We start from the raw sequence: 22,598 nt of genomic DNA, 5'->3' as shown, positions 1-22,598 counted from the left end.
TCTACCCTTCATTCGATCCCAGCGAAACCATACATTTCAGCACATTCTCCAAATCTCTCACCAATTGAAAACGTCTGGTCAATGGTGACTGACCAGCTGGCTCGTAACACTATACGCCAGTCAACTACTCTTGAACTATGGTATCGTGTAGAAGCTGCATGGGTAGCTGTACCTGTACACGCCATCCAAACTCTGCTTGACTCAATGCCCAGGCGTATCAAGGCCGTTATTACGGCCAGAGGTCGTTATTCTGGGTACTGATGTCTCAGGATCTATGTTCCCAAATTGCGTGAAAATGTAATTGCATGTTAGTTCTAGTATAATATATTTCTCCAATCAATACCCGTTTATTATCTGCATTTCTGCTTGGTGTAGCAATTTTAATGGCCAGTAGTGTAATTTCTTTTCCAGTAGTGTGGTTCGCAGTGGTGGTTTTGCTTCATGTATAACTGTAAAGGCTGAAAAAATGAATGAATAAAGTGAATCAAAACACGGAGACTGAGTGGAAATATTTATATATATGGCGTAGTTGTCAGAGAGTTGTCAGTCGGAGGTATCACATTAAGTGAAATCAGTTGATTTCGAGTCTATTGTTTCACTCGACTGAAAAATATTCGAGTCGTCAATCGGTTGTGAGAACCGATCGGCTGTCGCATCAGTACTGGAGAGTCGGTGGCACGTGGTCGGTGAGCGGGCGGCGGTGCTGGAGCCGCAGCAGCGGCAGCGGCAGCGGCAGCGTGCGGGTCCTGCGCCCACGCGGCGTGCGGCGGCAGCCGGCTACTTGTTGATGTGGCTGCGTGGAGGGGAGGGTGCGTCCGCAGCCTCCGCGGCGCGGTGCCGGGCGTCGCGCCTCAGTCGCGCGCGCACCTCCTGCCGGCAGCGACGCGGCCCACGCCAGCGGCCACAGCACCGCACAGTAGCGCCGGCCGCCGCCCGACAACACGCCCTCCTCGCTCGCGCGGACGCTCACGCTACGCGCCCGCCGGCCGGCCACGCAGCTGCCAGGTACGTGCTCTGCTCTCTCTCCCTTCTGGCAGATCGCTGCTCTTTGCCGATTCGCAGGTGCAGGCGGGTGTAAAATGCATTTTCTTCTTACTGCAGTCGTACTTTGGCAGATTTCATGTCGTATTCCTCCACCCTTTTGACGTGAACTGACAGCATTTGAGATTAATGTACTCCGTTCCCCGTAGATAACCTAATACCATTATAATATATTCCTAACTTCCTTTCACGTTGCCTGACACTGTATCACTAACTGCAAACGAGAACCGGCAGCGTACATCGAATTCAAATACGAGTGATCCTATTATCAACCATTTCAACCGGACTGCGAGTGACACACCTGTAAATGAAACATTTTCGTGTAATAATAAAGAAAAATAAATATTTATCTTAGGTAATAGCTCAGTCTCATTGGAATTTCAGCATGAATTCATAGCTGTATTCTTATTTGTATTACACACCGTTTCATTACTATGTAACTTAGTTAGAAGCAAAGCTGTCATCACCCTGAAGATTGGATTGGGCACCACTGAGGGTTCCTAGAGCTGGTCCTCCTGGAGACGATATGCCATTGTCTTATTCCAGTCGTTCGAACTGGCTGACCCAGACAGTTATATGAGGGCCTAAAATTTAGCTTGGGCTCCGAACCACGGTGTATTTCGAGGTTCTTCTAGATTTACAAACGCTACCAGAAGTGCTGAGGCAAGTCACCGAAAAATCCTAGAACTGACCAGGGATGAATACATTATAAACTAGACAGCAAACAACAAATAACTGAAATTAAAAGTAATTTTTCTGCACGTATAAAAATGAAAATTCTCCTTCATTACATAGGAATTATGTGTCCATTGACCACCATTTCCCTTTCCCTCTTCTCTTAAGACATTGAATAGAGTTTTTTTGTCTGGTTATCACTTATTGTACATTCCTGTGAAGTGACCATCAGTAATCCGGCTATCGTATTACTGTTCCCCTGACCTGTTATCTTCTTTTCATCACATTTACGGCTTTACAAAAGCAGCCTCCTTGGCCTTAACTGCCATCACAAATTTTTTTTTGGAACCATTGAGTGTGATTGTTCAAAACGTTAATGTTGGGGCTCATCAAGTAGCTCAATTTCTCGGACTTTTCCAGCGTGTTGGCTGCAACAAGAATATACTGTTAGTCCTTTTCTTTTACCTCGTAACTTAGCAACAATTTCTTGAATGATATGTAAGTCTCCTTCTCCCAGTCATTTTTAGTTCAAAGTTTAATAAAAATGTATTTTTTCATTGATGGCACGAGTCGTCTGCAACCTTATTCCAGTTTCGCTTCTGACAGATGTGAAACTTCCCCAGAGATATTTGGAACTTTCACGATTTTTGGGTAAGGATTTACAAAACTTTCATTAGGTCCAAATTAATGTGCAAATTTGGCAATAGAGATTTTTTTGGATAAAGAAGTTTCCGTGCAAGACAAAGAAGGCACATGGGCTTGTCATAGCAGTCAGCATATATATTGCCACGAAAATTTCAATATCATTTTATTATTAACTAAAAATAACGTAACATCCATTATTAAAACTGAAATTTATTTGAAAATTGAGATTTCTTTCAAATAACAATTATGAACTCTATAAAATTATGGGAAATATGAGGTTTCCGGTATCATATTTGGTCTCGGCATGCTAAAACCTCATGAAGTACCTTTCCTATTAAAAATTTTTTTCATCGCTGGTAGGAGTTACCTGAAACCTTTTGTACGAACATGTTGATTGTTTTATATTTTAATGTTACCACCAGAGTTTTGACTGTGAGCAGAATAGTATATTCAAATTTACCACTTATTTCGTGAACTGTCGCACCTCGACCGCTTACACTACTTTCCCACAACGTCTTCCGGGTGTCTAATGGTTCACAAGGGTTTTTAAATGACCAACTGAAAAAATATATTCGATTATCATTAATAAAGTGCAGCTGTTATAGCTATTAATAAATTGCATTGCTGTAAAGGAATGGGGTCCGTAATCGGTTTCAACCAAGCTCTCACACTGTTACAGTAACATCTCTGCCTTTGTTTCCATTTTAACTGCTGAATTTTAGTGCTTCGTATTTCCATTCCCTCTCTCCCACGCTCCATTCTGCCTCAGCACTTTACATAACATCAGCCATATTCCAATGACTACGTTGTTAAAATCAGGACGATAGCGTCTGTAGCCCAAAATCAGCAACTATTACAAACTCCCCACGTAAAAAAAGGAAGCCAAACAAAAATTTGCAAGTGAAATAAAGTACATCTACACATAATTATTACACATGCATTCTACTAAAATGACAGCTGTGTGTACGTATCACTGATTAGAGCTTCTTCTATTTCCATCAAAATTTATTTTAAAACTAACCTGAATCTCTTCGATGCATGTTCGATTTCGTGTTTTAACTTTTTTTATTCTCTTTAGGTGAACTGGAGCACACTCATTTAACATCTCCTATGAATGGTCCCTTTACTACTACTACAACTTGTTTTTGTGTGTGAGCTTGAAGGTGTAAAAACTTTCCTTGTAAGTAGGAACTACTTAACTGGTGCGCTATGTTGGTGTTTATAATCCTGTTCCTCATTGACAAACGTGGGACTGTTCTTAAAATGTTATTTCCACCACCTGGATTGTGCTTTTGTCACTTTTATTAAATACCCTTACCTCGATGCGTATTGTTAAATCTTACTGTTATGTTTTATAGAATTTCGTTGTTGTGTCTTCTCTAGTATGATGATCAGATGCACTCTCGAAATTTTCCTAATCACAACGACATATTCACATCTTGTACCTATAACTTCCTTTAAACAAGAACTTCGTATCGGTTAATATCAAAGAGATTAGTTTTGTGGATTAGCTGGCATCCTATTTCTGTCCAGTCTATGAAGCAATATAAAACGGAAAGGGGAGAGCAAAACCGATACCAGTTGCTGTAAAATAATTACACACACATCTGCCTTTCAGGATTGATGAAAATGAATTTTTCTTCGTAAAGCGCTATATCTCCATTTGAAGAAACAATACGAGACATACACACAATCACACAGAAAGCGGAAAAAAAAAGATACACGACCGTTTTGAAGCAATCCTTTTGCATTCTGACATCGTTCTCGTTTAGCATTGGGTGACGTACTGCGTTTCAGATCGACCGTATCCTTACAATGAAATGACTTACGTGTCAGTTTTGGCTTTATCAAGATTCTTCTAAATGTTGATCATAAACAGCGAAAAATATAAATTTAATCTGAATTTGTTACAATGTACTAATTTTTCCTTCTCTATATACACATCCATCTACGTAGCAGGCCTCAGAATCTACTTTATTCATTCCACTTTTAGTTTAGCCTCTACACCTTTCCCCTGTAGTACACTTTATTTTGTGCCTCGGGTGTAATGGACAACCTTCCAGCAAGCAACGAATTGGACTGTTAGATCGTATTAACACGCTGTGGTGCTCAGCGTAGCAGTAGCATAGTCACACATGAGGGCTGACTAAGTTTATTACTTCCTGTTTATTACTTCCCGTTCCCAATTATTATGCTTGTGCTAGTGGTACACCCAGTCAAATAACAATTATGAAATTATGAAATGTGTCTCATGGAATGTATACGTTTTACCAGGTTGTCTCTATATTCCATACACGAGTCCATTCTTCCACACACATGTCATTTCATATCTTTAGAGCACATGGCTGTCGGCCAATGGTAGCTGAGTGAACAGCGTGACAAAATGTCAATCCTAAGGGGCCGGGTTCGATTCCCGGCTGGGTCGGAGAGTTTCTCTGCTCAGTGACTGGGTGTCGTGTTGTTCTAATCATCATCAATTAATCCCCGTAGACGCGCAAGTCGCCGAAGTGGCGTCAAATCGAAGGATTTGCACCAGGCGAACGGTCTGCCCGACGGGAGGCCCTAGTCACACGACAAAGCACATGGCTTACGTGTTTGCGGCTTGTTTTCTCCTATTTTAAAGTGGTCCGTATTTCAGATCATTGCATTAGTGTGTCCTCACAAATCGGACATTGTCAGTTGTTAACTTCAGAGATATTGAAAAAAAACTTACTTTCCCTGTAAAAACCGATTTCTGATATCATTCTTAGTTCTGACACCTTCTATACACTCGATATTCAGGTTGTAGAATTTAGTAATTTCTAGTTAACTATCTATTCCAGTTTCCGTTTTTAACAAGTCGCTGCTCTCCATTCTACTCGTCACCTGTCGTAATTTGCTTACCCTGGAACATAACAGTGTGCTTTCTGCTCACTGCCGGCGATACTTTTCTTTTATATCTGTTTCCCTCCTTAGTTTCCGTACATTAAAGGACATCAGCGATAAACTATAATCATGCCTTTGCCCTTCTAAATAAGAATTTCGCTATCCATGTTTCACTATCCCAACTCACTTGTTCTTATTCTGTAACTCTCTGTACTTTGTCCAATTTTATTTTCTTCTTTTATGGATCTCTGTCGACTAAACTCTACAAACTGCTTTGTTAACAGTTTTTGAAATACCGAACATGGAATGTAGATATTATGCCCTCGTTGTTCTGAAACTCTTGAGTATTTTTTATCTTACATATGCATCAGATTTTTGTAAGAATTTTCTCCATTTGTTGAGGAAACATTGCAAGTATACATAGGTTCTCACTGCATATATCCAAAAGCTGACTTATTCAATATATTTACAATACCTCCGACAGCATGTGAAAATTAAATCAGTACTCACGCCAGAATATATCTTTTTGGATTTCCACAAAATTACTGGAGCGAATATGGTACTTCCCGAACGCCATTCATAGACAGTTTCATTATAAAATGTTTTCCGCAACACTCTTTTAGTTTGGCCATTTAAAGGGGCGAGCATCGTGATTATTCTGTCAGTGAGTGTATATGTTGCCGAAGCAATGCGAGCTCTGAGGGAGAGCAGTTATCCGATATAAATACTTGCTACCCTCACTTGTTGTTCGTAAGAGTAACGGTGTCGTGTTGCGTTTTAAATGAGTTTCAGCCTCCTCTCTTTAACATCCTGAAATACTGTCGATGGTAAGCAGCCTGCAACAGTCACCATCTTCAGAGAACTTTGAGAGAATCACAATGTCTTTTATACAAGTATGCCAAAATGTTCCTGTTCCACCACAACCTCTGCAACCAATACATGCCACCAATTTGCCACATGTGGACGGTTTGCGTTCCTCAACGTCACAGATACTCGTACCGTAGGTGCAGCCTCAACGAAGGCTTATCTGTGAAGAAGTCAGCTAAAATGTGAGTCTTGAAGAGGAGCATCTGCATTTTCAGTCGGTGCAGAGGCCACAGTGTAGGTGATTAGCTCATGTCCTCTTTAGTCTTAATAAACAGTTGATACTGCAAACGTCTATGGACATGTAGTTCTACTGTAAGGATCAATAAACAGCGTTTTTGAAAAAGGGAAATTTGCTAACATTGTATACAACTTCAGATGTTAATTATTATTTCCTGAAGGTATCTGTCTGGAGCTTAGCTTTGGCCGGTAGTGATACGTGGCTGATAGACAATTCGGAAAAGAAGAGAACTGAAACTTTTCACAAGTGCAGCTATAGAATGTTGAAGATTGAATAACTGGAAGGGGTACTAACAAGGAGGGGAATAAAAAAAATTATGGCTGAACTTCACTAACATAAGAGATTGCTTGATAAGACAATTCCTCGGGCATCAAGAAATAGTCAGTTTGAAAATTTTGGAAATTTGTGATAAGTTCCTACAGGACCAAACTGCTGATGTCAGCGGTCCCTAGACTTACACAATAGTTAATCTAACTTCAACTTACGCTAAGGACAACACACACACCCGTGCCCGAGGGAGGACTCGAACCTCCGACGGAGGGAGCCGCACAAACAGTGCCAAGGCGCCCAGGACCGTGTGGTAACCACGCGCGCCCGTCAGTTTGATACTGGTGGTACACATATTAGAGAGCGAGCGACGCTCGAATACAGCAGACAGGTTAGAATGGATGTAGGTTGCAGGAACTATGCACTGATTAAGATGATTCCTCGGGATATACTACAACATAGAGATGCATCAAATCAGTTGTCGGCCTGAAGACCACAGAGGCATTACACGAACAATCTCACAAAACTTTAGTTTAAGAGGGTGAATTTGCGCCACAAATCACTTTGGTATTGATGCAGCAAATGAAAATCGTGGTGGACAAAATGAAACTGGATCTGAAAATATAGCATGCACCTTAAGATAGGCAGCTCTGCTGACATTATGGGAATTGGTGTGGGTGTCGCAAGTTGGTTGCTTAACTTAAGGTGCATTTTCAGATCCAGTTTGATTTTGCCGACCATTTAAAAAAAAAGTGTTGTACATAGTTGCATAGAGTGTCTGAAGTCCTTTCGTCCACACCTATCACCAGCACTCCCCTCCCCCCTCCCCCACTCGCCCTCCCCCCCTCCCTCCCTTCGCCAGCAGTCATGCTCACACTTGCAGATTTTAAGTAGTACCTATCTGTGGTGCTGATATTATATGGTGTAAAACATGTCCTCCCTACTCCACAATAGTGCAGGGAAGGTATGCCGTAATAGCTGAGAGACATAAGCCTACAGCCTCATTCTTGCTGGTAAGGGGTGGCATAGTGACAGGAGATGCCCACTGTAGCTTTGAGGTTCTGAAGCGCAGTTCGACGATAATTTCTTTTTTATTTATTTGGTTTTGGCATACAGCGAACGGTATTTACAAAAGTTTCATATTAGCTTAATTGTAATTTCCACAGTAGAAAAACGGAAAGAGTTGACGAAGGAATATCAGTTCTTTGAGTAAAATGAAGACATTAAAAGACGACCACCAAGTCAATTGTTACAGCAATGCCAAACTAACTGCGGTGAAATTTTCACAATAGAACAATACTAAGAGTGTAAAGCGTAAAGATAAGCTCGTTACATAAATAAAAGGACGCGAAATTACGACCCAGTATTGGAATCGGGCCTGTTCTAGAGGACAATGATATTCACGGCAACTTATAATAGCAAGCGCGACAACGGCGTCGTTATAAAGGTAAGTTCTTAGTGCAGAGTAAAAACAAACAGCCGTCAATGTTTCCGAACTAGGCAGTTTCCGAGGAAGGATAAGATCCACATGGCGTAAAGCAGGTGGCAGCCCCTCGCAACCAGTGTTTTGCGCAAGACCACCTTTGCGGCCGAGCCCTTATTAGACTCCAGTATTAAGTGATTCAGATCCAACACCACCATTGTTACTGGTGGCCGGGGTAACAGCCGTGTCCCAGCCACATCACATCACGTATACTAAAGTTCAACGAGGTGAATCTCAGTCGAGAATTCCGCTGTATGGCTGTCAGGTGTCCACCCTAATAGTGCTGGGATAGGTGCCATTCACAATATCGTCGTGATAAGAAGCTTTCTTGACCTTCGAGTTGAAATCCATATTCTGGTTTTGATTGGAAGTGTCCTCCGCAGTCCGCAGCTCATGGTCGTGCGGTAGCGTTCTCGCTTCCCGCACCCGGGCCCCGGGTTCGATTCTCGGCGGAGTAAGGCTTTTCTGTACCTCGTGATGACTGGGTATTGTGTGATATCCTTAGGTTAGTTAGGTTTAAGTAGTTCTAAGTTCTAGGGGACTCATGACCATAGATGTTATGCCCCATAGTCCTCACAGCCATTTGAGCCATTTTGGTCCTCCGCAATCGTGAGACGACAACTCCGGACGTCGGTTCCAATACTCAATTTGTTCCTCAGGATACGCCCGGTAATATCTCGGGAGTGTATCGAACTTTACATCCTGTGTAGGCCATGCTGATTCAAACTGCTTCTTAAGTCAGTACTGAATTACTAAGCACAGACTTCAGAGAACGAGTTACACATGTCGTCCCACATTAAAATCATTGCGCAAAAAGAGTGGCACATTGCAAAAGACAACATATGTTGCACATGTCCTGCAGACACAATTTTGCTGCAGCTTAGATAAAATATGCGTCATACTGAGAGACTGGAAACGTACATAATCATTTAAGAGGCAGTACTATTCTTGTGGGGAAAAGTCTAAATTGCCCACAGAACCACCGTACAATTCTGGTGGTACATGGACCCAATAAAATGTCGAGTCAGGCATTAGTGAAATACCCCCAACAATTATACCAACGCAGCACTGGTGTCGGTGATGCTGATGGGGAAGTCCAGAATTGGCACCATGCGATTTCCACCTTTTCGATAACTTGAAAGAACTTCATGGGTGGAGAAGGGGACGAAATTTTTCAAGGATGAGGACGTTCACACAGTGCTTCTACAATGGCGCCACGACCAATGTGTCATTTTGAAATGTGGTCAATATTACTTAGCTTACCATCATAATGCGTAACCTGCTCTTTAAGTTCTTTCTTAACTGAATCTTCCGTCAGCTCATAGTAGAACAACATTATAATAAATGAAAAGCACCAGTTGGCTTTTTTTCTACAGTATTACTTTTATTGTGTTAACTGGTTTTCGGCTTACAAGGTAATCCCCAGACGTTTACTTAGTTTCTTTGGTGATAATACTCAGTAAACGTCTGAAGATGGCCTTGTAAGCGGAAAAGCGCTTAATACTGTAGAACAAAAGCAAAGTGGTGCTTTTCATTTCTTCCTTACGTTTTGTAGAATTAATTCATTGTTGAAACTGAACAAATTTCTTCCAAGTAAACAAATACTTAAGTATTTATATTCATAGCATGGCTCGATCTGAAGTTCATACTTCACTTTTTAAGTACATTTCACACTAAGTTTCCTGGGGCCTTCAGTATGTAGCCACGTACGATTCGGCACATAAAAATGTCAATGCCATTCGTGTATATGATGTAGTACGTAAAGCTGCTGTGCGAAGATGGCAGAAGTAACCTCATTTTGTAAATTTTATTGTTTACGAAGGCAGCACTCTATACTGATCAAGATAGAGAAAAGCAAATGGAATATATACCTTCATAACTTTCAAAAATTAGATTTTTAAATCTGTCTCACTGAAACCAATATTTGGAAAATTACAAAAATATGCTTATACTCGCTTATGACGGCATTTTCTGAAGACTTACGCAGTTCCTCGATAAGAGTCAATATGTTTCCAGTTGTCGCTAATTGCGTGAAACTCGAATTTGTAGAAGACACTGGACTGTCAACACAAGGTAATATCATGTTCACTAACCTCCATAGCTCATCGATAAGGGTGTACACTAACGTTTACTAAATGAAATATGTGTATACAAAGCAAGCTAAGAAATGTGGACTGAAAACTTTGTCGCCGATATAAGTCCTGGAGTATGGCCCTTGAGGAGATGGTCACTCTCCTGCTGTACTCTGAAGCAACCATTGGCTAGGAAGAGTCGTCGGCTACTGAAATTCTGAAGTGTCGAAGCCAGTGTAGGCAATAAACAAAACGCGATCAGGTTGTAAAATACGAACGAAATAGTTACTAGTGTCAATTTAAATTACTTACGTAGTGTCAGCCAGAAGAGGAGAGAGAGGAGATGGCTTACAAAATGTCAAAACACCGTTAATTCTAATTTCGTATGTAATTTATTGGCTGACGAATTCAGCTTGACAACACGCTACCATCATATTTTCTATACCATATAGCAGCTCAATTTTTTCAATGAAAACAGTGTAGTGTTGCATTAGAGGTGATGTCGTGTGCAAATGCTGTGTCAGCAAGAGCTAGTGTGAAGTTCGGTTATTTTCGTTTATGATATACGTACTGTTGTCATTAAGGATATTCAGCCAGTATCTGGTACAGAGGGCCTGATGATTCCTATTGTAACGCTGAAACGAGTAGCCAATACAATGGAGATGAAATTACAGCTGACTGCATTCTTCTCATTTTTAACATACGTATCATCTGTCGTCACTCAGTTCAGTAAAGCACAAATGGATGCACCCAATTACTGCCTAAGTTCCTACTTATACATCATTATTAACTCGACCTCCCTGCGCCACATTAGTCTGTCACTGGGTTTAGTACTTTCAATGTGACGGCCACAATACGCCATTCCAAAAACATGACATACAAGAGAAACCTTAGTCTAATGTTTGTTGTTGATATGGTTCAACCTGTATTTGTTTCTTCTTTTGTTTTACCACAATTGTACACTCATTGCACATTATTTATTAGACTAGAACTATCTTTCTTAAAGTTATATTAAAAGAGCGCCAAAAATGACAAACGGGTGGCGGCCCCAACTTGGGTATTTGTACAGGCTGTTGCAATATACTTCTTTTTTACTTAATGTTGGGACTTTAAGGTTTCCGCAACGTTCCTCTGTAATGGTGTAAAAGAACTGCGGTGAAATTTGGTACCAATGTGACATAATTAACCCACCTTAGATCTCACATGGGTTTCTAAGCTGTGGCCTTTTTCTCGAATTCGCCGATATCTCGCTGTTTGAAGCGTCGCTGATCCCGAGGGTGACGTCGCTGGGCGCCACGCTTATCCACAGTTACCGAGGAACATTTTAGTTAAATATTACACTTCTTCGTCGGAATGGGAGACAGGTACGGAGTTTCGAAAAATTGATCCATTACTTTTATTGCGCAGTGTAGTAGGATGTCCAGGCGCTTTCGTCTTGATTCACGGAAACGGAGACTCTTCCTGGGCGAACGATGAGATACTGGGACACTGTTAATGGTACTGGGACTGAGTGAATGGAGCTGCGCATCCGTTTATATCCGTGACTAGAGGACAAATGATCGTTTGAGGATTATTTGCGTCAGGTGTAAGCAAGACATAGTCCCCCTTTATGGTGTTGCGTCCCAACTATTTGTGGGTGGATAGAACTACTTTAGTGACATATAGCAAAAACACAGCATAGACAGTGTTACGGGTGCGTCTGTGGCATCTTCCCATAACTGTGTTGTGACACATTGAGGGAGACGTTACCCTGTGGTGGCCTCTATGTGTACGGGTTTGTTCCGTGCCTACTTTTGAACGCAGCATCACCCTCCTGGAGGTGGAGGGGAATGTGAGGGGTGGGGAGAAGCTGATGAAGATTAGCTTCAAGCTTCAGTGTCTCCGAGGTGCGTGGTTTGGCAGGTTCTCTGATGTCAGTGCCCATACCGTTTCCCTGTGGTACCCAAAACTTGATAGAGAGGGTGATCTGACAAGGTAGACTGGCACGTCAGTTCCCATGTCTTTGTCTGTCGGTGAGTCGCAACGTCCACCTCACGTGGGCGCCGTTAATTCGCTGCAGCTGTGTCCCAGTGCCAGTGGTGGCCACTGGCTGCAGCAGCAGGTTTCCAAGACAGCTATTTGCATGCTACCCGCATGAGCCAGTAATATAAAACTGCCTAGGTGTTCTGTCTATATGCGAAGCCACACGTTACAGTTTCATTTGATTTTTGTCGCGTTGTCGCACCGTTACAAACACTTACATTGATTTCCCGGGCTGTTGTGTCATTTGGACTGGTGCACAAGAATTCTTTCCACGTCTGTATATGATTATAAGTACCCGATAACTGAACAACTTACGTCTCGACTGTCACTGTCATCGCCGGCCGGGTTGGCCGAGAGGTTCTAGGCGCTACAATCTGGAACTCCGTGACCACTGCCTCGGGCATAGATGTGTGTGATGTCCTTAAGTTGGTTAGGTTTAAGTAGTTCTAAGTTCTAGGGGACTGATGACCCCAGAGGTTAAGTCCCATAATGCTCAGAGCCATTTGAAACATTTTGTCACTGTCATAAAAAAAAATTGTTCAAGTGGCTTTGAGCACTATGGGACTTAACATCTGTGGTCATCAGTCTCCTAGAACTTAGAACTATTTTAACCTATTTAACCTGGGACATCACACACATCCATGCCCGAGGCAGGATATGGACCTGCGACCGTAGCGGTCACGCGGTTTGAGACTGAAGTGCCTAGAACCGCACGGACCCACCGGCCGGCTTACTGTCATCGATGCTCGGTCTGTGATGTAGGAGTGGCTTAAGAATAGACATTTGCGCACGGTTAGGTCGTCAATGCAATTTTCCGCTGGTAATTTTGTATCATGTTGACTGTGATGAGAAACAAAAATCGACATGCAGTATCCCTAATGTACTGCCGAGCGACGTTTGTCATGTGAGACTAGAATGTCTTTTCGACTCTTCCAGCTAATCCGTTGGCTTTCGGATGAAATGGAGTCCTTTCGAAATACGACATGCCAATTGATTCACACAAACTGAATGCCACTGTCCTTAACTTCCGATTTCGGCAACCCATCGCCTGAGAAAAGCCGTGACAATCCTGTGATAGTTTTTATAGTAGTTACGGATGATATTTCTAACAAAATCGGTAATTTTGAAAATACGTCTATGACAATCAGGTAATTGCTTCCGAAAGTAGTCCAGCGTAGTCGAAGCGTAGACGTGACCAGTGTTCTGATACTCGTCGCAACAGAAAACGTTATTGCAAGGAAACTGAATGGCGTTTCTGGCTTAACTATCAGGTAGTCCGCATCACTTCTTTGTTTTTATCTATGCTTTTCCAATAGCAGTGCATTCTACCAATGTGTGGGAATCACCACACCTGTCTTTTCTGATTCTGAATGATCAAGAATGATTCCTTCGGTAGAGAGTAAAAACATGTCTTATGTGCTTGTATGATTCAATCTTACGTTGCGTGATAAATATTGTATCCAAATGACACTCCGATTGAAACTATTATTTCATTTTTGTTCACCACATCCAGTCAGTTGAAAACTAGACAAATAGAAAAAATTATGTGATTTGTGTATTGTCTCAAAAATAATATCCATAATGGTTAAAATACTTACCCGTATATGAGACAAGACAGTCAACACCTTCATTGAAAAATGTTTGCAGTTGAATATGGCACCACGATTGTACTCAGGCTAGCACCTTTTCGTAGAAAGCAAATCGGCGGTCACGAATCTCTTTCTTCAGGACTTGTCTTACATATGGATGAATGTATTAACAGTTCTGGCGATTAATTTTTAAATAATAAACATTTTGCTCACTTTTTGTCACGTTCTCATTTGACGGCCTTTTATACTATCAAACTGACATTCAGAAAATTATTTTCAACCTTGTCTTGACATAGATTAGCTGGAGAAGGAAATTTTTCATCCTGTTGTACTGACTGTCGTGGCAGCAAGTCTGCGTTCGCGTTCTGAGCTGTGGACTTGAAAACTATTTCGTAATAGTAATATACCCACTAATGGCATTTGATCCGTCAGCACAATGAATCTTCGGCCGTAAATGTACTTACGAAACGCTTTCATAGCAACGGTAATAGCAAGAGCGTCCTTTTGAATTTGAGTGTAATTCCTCAGTCAGAGTTTTAGCCTTTCGAAATCATGTTTTCTATATAACAAGAGTGCACCGACTACGTCTTCTGAAGCATCAGCTAACATTTTACTTGTATCATTTGTAGTGAGACACTTGGTATCCACTAATCTTTGTTTTAGCTTCGAAGACCACATTTGAATTCATTGTTAAAAACCACTTTGCTCCTAATTGTGACATTCTGTGAGGCTGTTCGCTTAGGTAGCCTAAATTTGAAATGAATTTTCGGAAGCAATTGATCTGGAAGCAAGAAGTTTCTAAACTGCTGCAATATGTTGCCGTGTTGGCCTGAATTCTTGTTGTGACAAAATGAGTCCTACGCATTGGACTGTCCTCTGGAAGGATGCGCACTCTCTTAGTTATATTTTAAGTTGCCTGCATGTACTCCCTCAAATCACCATATATCCGTATTCCCCCTTTTGACTTTTATACTACATTGACTTTTGTACTACAAAGATAGGCGTTGCGCATCGGGTACTGGGAACTGGTCATGTTATGCCTTTCTGTTCTTGCTGATTTGTTTCGTGTTTAAAGTAAATGGAATACTGCGTTATTTATAGAATTTTGGCACACTGCTCATTTTCCATGTGACGTGTGCTTTGCAGTTTTTATTGCTAGTCGTCACTTCGAAAAATATCATATTTTAGCAACTATTTTTTTAACTCGTAGTGAGAGATGTGTGTGAGAATCTGATTCATCACTTCATGGATTGTGAAGCCTAAATCAAGTTCCAGTTAATTTGTCGCTTTGTTTGAATTTAATGTTATAATTCCGGCCTGCTTTGTAAACTGTTTGTCTGCTTGGTCCATTACGAACTGGTCTTTGACCGTTATTTGTTGGTTAGTGAAGCTAGAGGATGAACATCGAAATTTAGTTAGTTCTGGCAATCCCCATTTTTTTTAAACCTACATATTAATTAAAGATGGAAAAGCCCACGTCAATTTGAAGCTTCAATGGTATTTTATTTACTCCAAGAGTTAGAGATAGATCCTTAGCATTTTACCCTATGAAATTTTATTGATTTGACCGCGTCTATCTTGAACATTTTTTGTGTTACCAACATTATTATTACGAATCTCTTTCGTGTGCTTCAGAACGTTATTACATTGTCCATTTGGCTTCAAGTTGCACACTTTACTAGCTGACTGAACAAACTGTGTCCCAGTTAATTTGTTGTTTCGTGTGAATTCACTACTATAATCTGGCCTGCTTTGTACATAGCATGGATACAACACCCATAGCAAACTGCCCTTTGACCAGTATTTCTAGGTTCCTGTTGAAAGTGATCTAAATAAATAAGAATATAGGCTGAAATACTTTGTTTCTGGTTGGAATCCATAGCTGTGATAGTAAATTAACTGTCGTAAAGTGAAAATAAAATTACACTGCAATCATAATGAAACGAAAAGTAATTCATATTGTAGAAGTTAGCAATCTGACTGCAAGAATTTTCATCAGTATAAACCGGCTGAACAACTTGGACATAAACCCTGGCTATGCAATATTTGATCACAAAAACTATGTCTGAATAACGTAAGGTGGCCCAGATAGAACAAATAAAAGAATCAAAATATTTTATCCTTACCTCTAATTTGCGCAAATCTGGATAACGCGTTGCAGTAGTGCTCTGTCTTGCATGTCGCTAGGCTAAAGCTGCAATTTACTGCATCTGCAGAGACACTCGAGCAGTGCAATGAGTTTTCTATTAATTGCTAATCGAACAGTTTCTTGAACACACTTGGTTCCATAATCCATTACAGTATTTGTAAGAGAAAGTTGGTGAGAAAATGGATTATGCGCAAAAATGACGACACTCTGTTTTCTTTTGTGTAATGAAAAAAATCGCTCAAGGCTGATTTTAAATTTAAAGAACTTCTCAACATCCAAACAATAAACTTTCCTATCGCTGAAATGCAGCAACTTTCAGTACAATAACCATGTTCGTTCGATGGCGCAGCAATAGTAAAAAATAATAACCTCATTATTGTATTTACATCACATTTCATTAGATTTCTTCATTCACAAATCAGTTTCGTAATTATGTTGATTGAAGAAATTTTAATTTGAACCATAGTATCACCATAACTTTCTCACTAACACTGCTTAAAATTATCAGCTTAACTCCAACACAGTTGTACTTCGACTACACTCGCTTCCAGAGCTAAACATTGTCAGCATTACTCAAACACAGCTAAACCTCGACTGCTGCCCTGCGCCCTCGCGGAGCTACAAAGATGATAGCCCTGTTATGCAGCTTACAGCATCGCTTCTCGCTCACAATCGATTCAGATACCAAATATTCAAATACCAAAATTATACATGATACCTATTACTGTAGCTAAATAGTAAACACTGAAATTCTTTCAGTCTTGACTATCCCAAGTTTTTCTAAGCTTGCATATACATTAAACCAGTGGAAGAGCCCTTGCTAGTTTGAAATTTAAGAGGGGCTTTGATTACTCTGAGTGTCGCAAATATAGCTTTGTCATCAACTTAGAAGATCACATTTACTTTATTTTTGCCTTTGAAATTTTACTGATTTTGCAATCTCATCATGAACATCAGTTTCGTTACCAATATTATAGCTGCGAGTAACTTTCATGCAGTTTAGCGCATTATTGCCTTGCCTAATCTGCTGGATGTTGCGCGCTTCGGAACTATGCAGTTTTTTTTTTTTGTAAGTACAGTATGGGTTCAGAAGAGACGGATTTCACGCTTGTGATTGACATTACAGCGTGCACATGAATGTAACTTTCCTGTATTGAATCTCTTTGCTAAGTACTGTTGTCTTCTTTTGCCGCGTCACATTAACGCACATTCACACTCATGGTTTGTTCACATGATCTGTTTAATCTACACCTACACTGCTACTCTGTAATTTATACTTGAGCGTCTGGCAGAGGCTTCTTCGAACCAACTTCAGATTATTTCTTTGCCGTTCCACTCTCTCACGGCGCTTGGGAAAAATCAACACTTCAGTCTTTCTGTATGAGCTCTGTTTTCACTTGTTTTATTATAACGATAATTTCTCCCTGTGCAGACTGATGGCAGTAAAATATTTTGAAATTCAGGGCAGAAAGTTGGTGACTGAAATTTCACTTTGCCGCAACGAGAAACGCCTGTGTTTTAATGACTGCCATCCACAACTCTTATCATATCCGTGACATTCTCTCCCCTTTTTCACAATACTATCAAACGACCTGCCCTTCTTTGAACACTTTCGATGTCCCCTGTCAATCCTATCTGGTACGAATCCCGTACAGCACAGAAAATCCTAGCAGAAGACGAACAAGAGTACTATGGGTAGTATGTTTAGTAGACCTGTTGCATCTTCTAAGTGATCTGCCTTCCCCACAACATTATCCGTGTGATCGTTCCAGCTTACGTTGTTCCTAACTGTAATTGCTGAATATTCGATAGGATTGACAGCCTTTAAATTTGTGCGATTTATGGTTCAATCGAAATTTAACGGATTTCTTTTTGTACTCACGTGGATGACCTCAAAGTATTCCTTATTGAGAGACAACTGCCACTTTTCACACCATTAGCTATCGTGAATAAATCATTTTGCATTTGGTTCTGATCTTCTGATGACTTTACTAGACAGTAAATGACAGCATCATCTGTGAACAATATAAGACAGCTGTTCATATTATCTGCTAAATCGCTTATGTAGATTAGGAACAGTAGAAGCCTCTGCGTTACTAGATGATTTTTTGTTGATTGCTACGTACTATGACCTATGTGTTCGGAAATCTCGGATCCAGTGGCACAACTGAAGAGCTACTCCAAAGGCACACAATTTGATTAGAATTATCTTGTGCGAAACAGCGTCAGAGGCCTCCTGGAAACCTAGAAGTACGAAATCAATTTGAGGTCTCCTGACGATAGCTTTCATTACTTCGTGCTAGTAAAGAGCTACTTATTTTTCCCAAGAACGATAATTTACGAATCCGTACTGACTGTGTGTCAGTAGACCGTTAGTTTCGAGGTAATTCATAGAGTTCGAGCACAATATATGTTCCAGAATCCTACTGCAAATCGGCGTTAATAATATGCGTCAGTAATCCATCGATCGTTCCTGTTCCTTTTCTAGAGTTCTGGTGTGACCCGTGCGACCTTCCAGTCGTTTAGTACGGATCTTTCTTCAAGCGAGCGGTTGTATACGATTGCTAGGTACGGGCCTACTCTATTAGCATATTCTGAAAGGAATCTTACCGTTATGCTGTCTAGAGCCTAGAACTTCCCATTAATAACTGCTTTAAATGGCTTTGATAAACGGGAATATCTACTTCTAAGCTAATCATGTTGGCAGCTGCTGTCCATTCGAATTCTGAAATATTTACTTTGTCTTCTGTGGCGAAGGAATTTCGGATAACTGTGATCGATAACTCCGTTTTATTGGCGCTGTCTACAGTTGTATTATAATTAGTATCACGCAATGAAGGTATTGTGTCTTGCCGTTGGTGTACTTTACATACGACCGGAACTTCTTTGGATTTTCAGATTTGTCAAATTTCGACACAGTTTTATAGTGGAAGCTAGTAAAAACGTCTCGCATTGACGTCCGCTCTAAGTTTAGAGCTTCACTAAAACATCGCACTAATTGTAGATTTTGTTTTCTTTTAAATTTGACATGCTTTTTTCGTTGTTTTTGCAACAGTGTTCTTACTTGTTTGGTGTTCCATTGGGGATTCGAACCATCTTATACTATACTATATTATATTTCTGAATTTAAACCACGTGCAGTCTACATCCATCGTAATACCACACTAGCATCTTTGGATTGCAGTGCATTAGCTGAAGCTAGCATCTTTTTGTGTGCCCACATTAAATGCAAGCATTTTTCCAGTGACGAACTAGTCAAACTAAGGAGATGTTTCATTATCTTATTAGTGGATGAGTGCATAATGATTATGTTACGAACGACTGAATCTGTAGAAGACTTTTTGCACTTCTCATGCTCACACAAAAATTTTCAGTTCTTTGTGAGTCCCCGTAATTCTGCTATCTATGTAGCCTTCTGCTATCTATGTAGCCTTGATTTTGCTTCTTAAAACACCAGAAGCGCATCTTTAATTTGAGTGTATGAAAGTGTCAATGTGTCTACTTCAGGACATAGCATGTGAACCTGTATCACAATTACTACGCCAGCATTAGCAAGAAAACAACCTTTGCGCTCACAGTCACCTGATAATTTGTGGATCATGAAGTGTTGCACCAATCCCGACATATAATTTGGACAAGATTGTATTTTGCGCTCAAAAACTGGCAGTGGTGTAATACGCATCTTGAAATTCTCTTGGGCATATTTTTCTCTGCTCCTAGAATTCCTGGTTGACGGAGCAGCGTTATTGGCTGCAGGATTTGTGGGAGAATAATTTCTGATATATATATATATATATATATATATATATATATATATATATATATATATATATATATATATATTCTGAAGAGTGTACGATACTCTCAGTCATATTCTTGGAAGTAAAACTCAATTAGAAGAATGGACAGAAGATTAGAGTTTAATGTGTTATTGACAGATTAGTCATTAGAGACAGAGGACAAGCACAGATTACGAAATTATGTGGAAGAAAATAAGGCGATGCCCTTTTAAAACAAACCATCCGTCACATGCCGAGAGTGGTTAAGGGAAATCATTGTCCATCTGAATACAGGTCCAATGTGCTAAGCTCTCCGCCACATTACTCGGTAACAGGTTAGCAGTCTATATGCAAATATAGTAAATAATACTACAAACTAATCCATTGAGCTTTGTTTCACTTGCAATGTTTTTCCATGTCATCAGTTATGTTGTATTGGCAGCACTTTTTCCACGCCGCTAGTTACGTTGTTTTTTTCGCTCTCATTGCCAGTTAAGCAGTTTTTCCTCTTCGGATGTTATGCCGCTCTCTTCCTCGTTGCCAGTCATGTAGTTTTTCCTTATTGCCAGTTACAATTTGTTCAGCAGATACACTTGGAGTCCAACATAAAGCAAGTAGGAAGGGATAATTATACCACAGGAAGCAATTGCTGTTACTGAGGTGGCTTCCTAAACATGCGGCAACGAAGTCTCATCACACCACAAAGTTGATGTAGTACGATAGAATAATTTTGAGATCACGGATTAGTACCACATAACAAGAACTTGATTTGCTACTGAATCTTACTTACTACACTACTGGCCATTAAAATTGCTACACCAAGAAGAAATGAAAATGATAAACGGGTATTCATTGGACAAATATATTTTACTAGAACTGACATGTGATTACATTTTCACGCAGTCTGGTTGCATACATACTGAACAATCAGTACCCAGAATAACCAACTCTGGCCGTAATAGCGGTCTTGAAACGCCTGTTCATTGAGTCAAACAGAGCTTGGATGGTGTGTACAGGTACAGCTGCCCATGCAGCTTCAACACGATACCACAGGTCATCAAGAGTAGTGACTGGCGCATTCTGACGACCCAGTTGCTCGGCCACCGTTGACCAGACGTTTTCAATTGGTGAGAGATCTGGAGAATGTGCTGACCATGGCAACAGGCGAACATTTTCTGTATCCAGAAAGGCCCATACAGGACCTGCAAGATGCGGCCGTGCATTATCCTACTGAAATGTAGGGTTTTACAGGGATAGAATGAAGGGTGGAGCCACGGGGCGTAACACATGTGAAATGTAAAGTCCACTGTTCAAAGTGCCATCAATGCGAACAAGAGGTGACCGAGACGTGTAACCAATGGCACCCCATACCATCACGCCGGGTGATACGTCAGTATGGCGATGACGAATACACGCTTCTATGTGCGTTCACCACGATGTCGCCAAACACGGATGCGACCATCATGATGCTGCAAACAGAACGTGGATGACGTTTTGCCATTCGAGCACGCAGGTTCGTCGTTGAGTACGCCATCGCAGGCGCTCCTGTCTGTGATGCAGCGTCAAGGGTAACCGCAGCCATGGTCTCCGAGCTGATAGTCCATGCAGCTGCAAACGTCATCGAACTGTTCGTGCAGATGGTTGTTGCCTTGAAAACATCCCCATCTGATGACTCAAGGATCGAGACGTGGCTGCACGATTCGTTACAGCCATGCGGTTAAGATGCCTGTCATCTCGACTGCTAGTGATACGACGCCGTTGGGATCCAGCAACGCATTCCATATTACCCTCCCGAACCCACCGATCCCATATTCTGCTGACAGTCACTGGATCTCGACCAAAGCGAGCAGCAATGTCACGATACGATAAACCGCAATCACGATAGGCTACAATCCGACCTTTATGAAAGTCGGAAAAGTGATGGTACGCATTTCTCCTCCTTACACGAAGCATCCCAACAACGTTTCACCAGGCAACGCCGATCAACTGCTGTTTGTGTATGAGAAATCGGTTGGAAACTTTCGTCATGTCAGCACGTTGTAGGTGTCGCCACCGGCACCAACTTTGTGTGAACGCTCTGAAAAGCTAATCATTTGCATATCACAGCATCTTCTTCCTGTCGGTTAAATTTCGCATCTGTAGCACGTCATCTTCGTGGTGTAGCAATTTTAATGGCCACTAGTGTAAATTTTGTACACGTATATTTAGCGTGACGACGATCATGATGAGGATGAAGGTGATGTGTGGAAACGTTGTTAACTTTCTGAACACTGGTCTGTTCCTGAATGCACTGAACTATGGCTAACTAAACTAGTAGAATGTCCAGATCTCCCCTACTGGCAGTGACCGTAACAAGTCCTCGCACTCTTCCGTTGATTCTCGCACACTGCGACACGGGGCAGATGCTGTGACACTGCAGCACTGGTGCTTGCACTGCAACTAGCTGAGCAGAGCTGCCACGTAAATGTTCATTTGAGGACGTTTTGCTTGGCGTTAGGGGGAAGCATAATGTAGAGTAGGACGTCGGACCGTAAATGTGGCAAAAGGCTAGGACTAGTTGAGTGACGTATAATGGAAGTACAACGAGTTCAAGTTGTGTGTGCACTCTCTCGTCTGCCCGTAACTGTGTTGGCCCACATTGGCTCCTGCCCCTCTCGTTAGGCGTCGTCTGTGTGGATGGGGGTGTAACGTCTGCTGGTGGACCGGTTGATATGATGCTTCTGAGCTTAAGCATTAATGAATGGAAATTTAGACACGAAGCCGAGTAGAGGATGTTTTGTTCAGAACCATTCTTTTCAGCCGATCATGCATCAAAGTCCATGTAAATTGGTTGGCAGATGTTCATTGGTCTACGCCGAAACTGTAAAATGGCTGCACGGAGAGGGGCGACAACTAAGTATAATCTG

At 41.2% G+C, this 22,598-nt stretch overlaps 1 protein-coding gene across 1 annotated transcript in view; it reads left to right on the top strand.

Moving 5' to 3' along the window:
• The first annotated feature begins 886 nt into the window (after positions 1-886).
• LOC126272458 (lachesin-like) overlaps positions 887-22,598 on the top strand; it is a 940,748-nt gene continuing 919,036 nt past the window's right edge. The window contains exon 1 of the mRNA XM_049975336.1: positions 887-1,005. The gene's annotated coding sequence lies outside the window, so the exon portion shown is untranslated. The remainder of the gene's footprint in view (positions 1,006-22,598) is intronic.

Source organism: Schistocerca gregaria, chromosome 5, assembly GCF_023897955.1.
Source record: "Schistocerca gregaria isolate iqSchGreg1 chromosome 5, iqSchGreg1.2, whole genome shotgun sequence".
Classification (NCBI taxonomy): Eukaryota; Metazoa; Arthropoda; class Insecta; order Orthoptera; family Acrididae; genus Schistocerca; species Schistocerca gregaria.
Note: the sequence above shows the minus strand (reverse complement) of the source record. Positions and strands in the feature narration are given on the sequence as shown.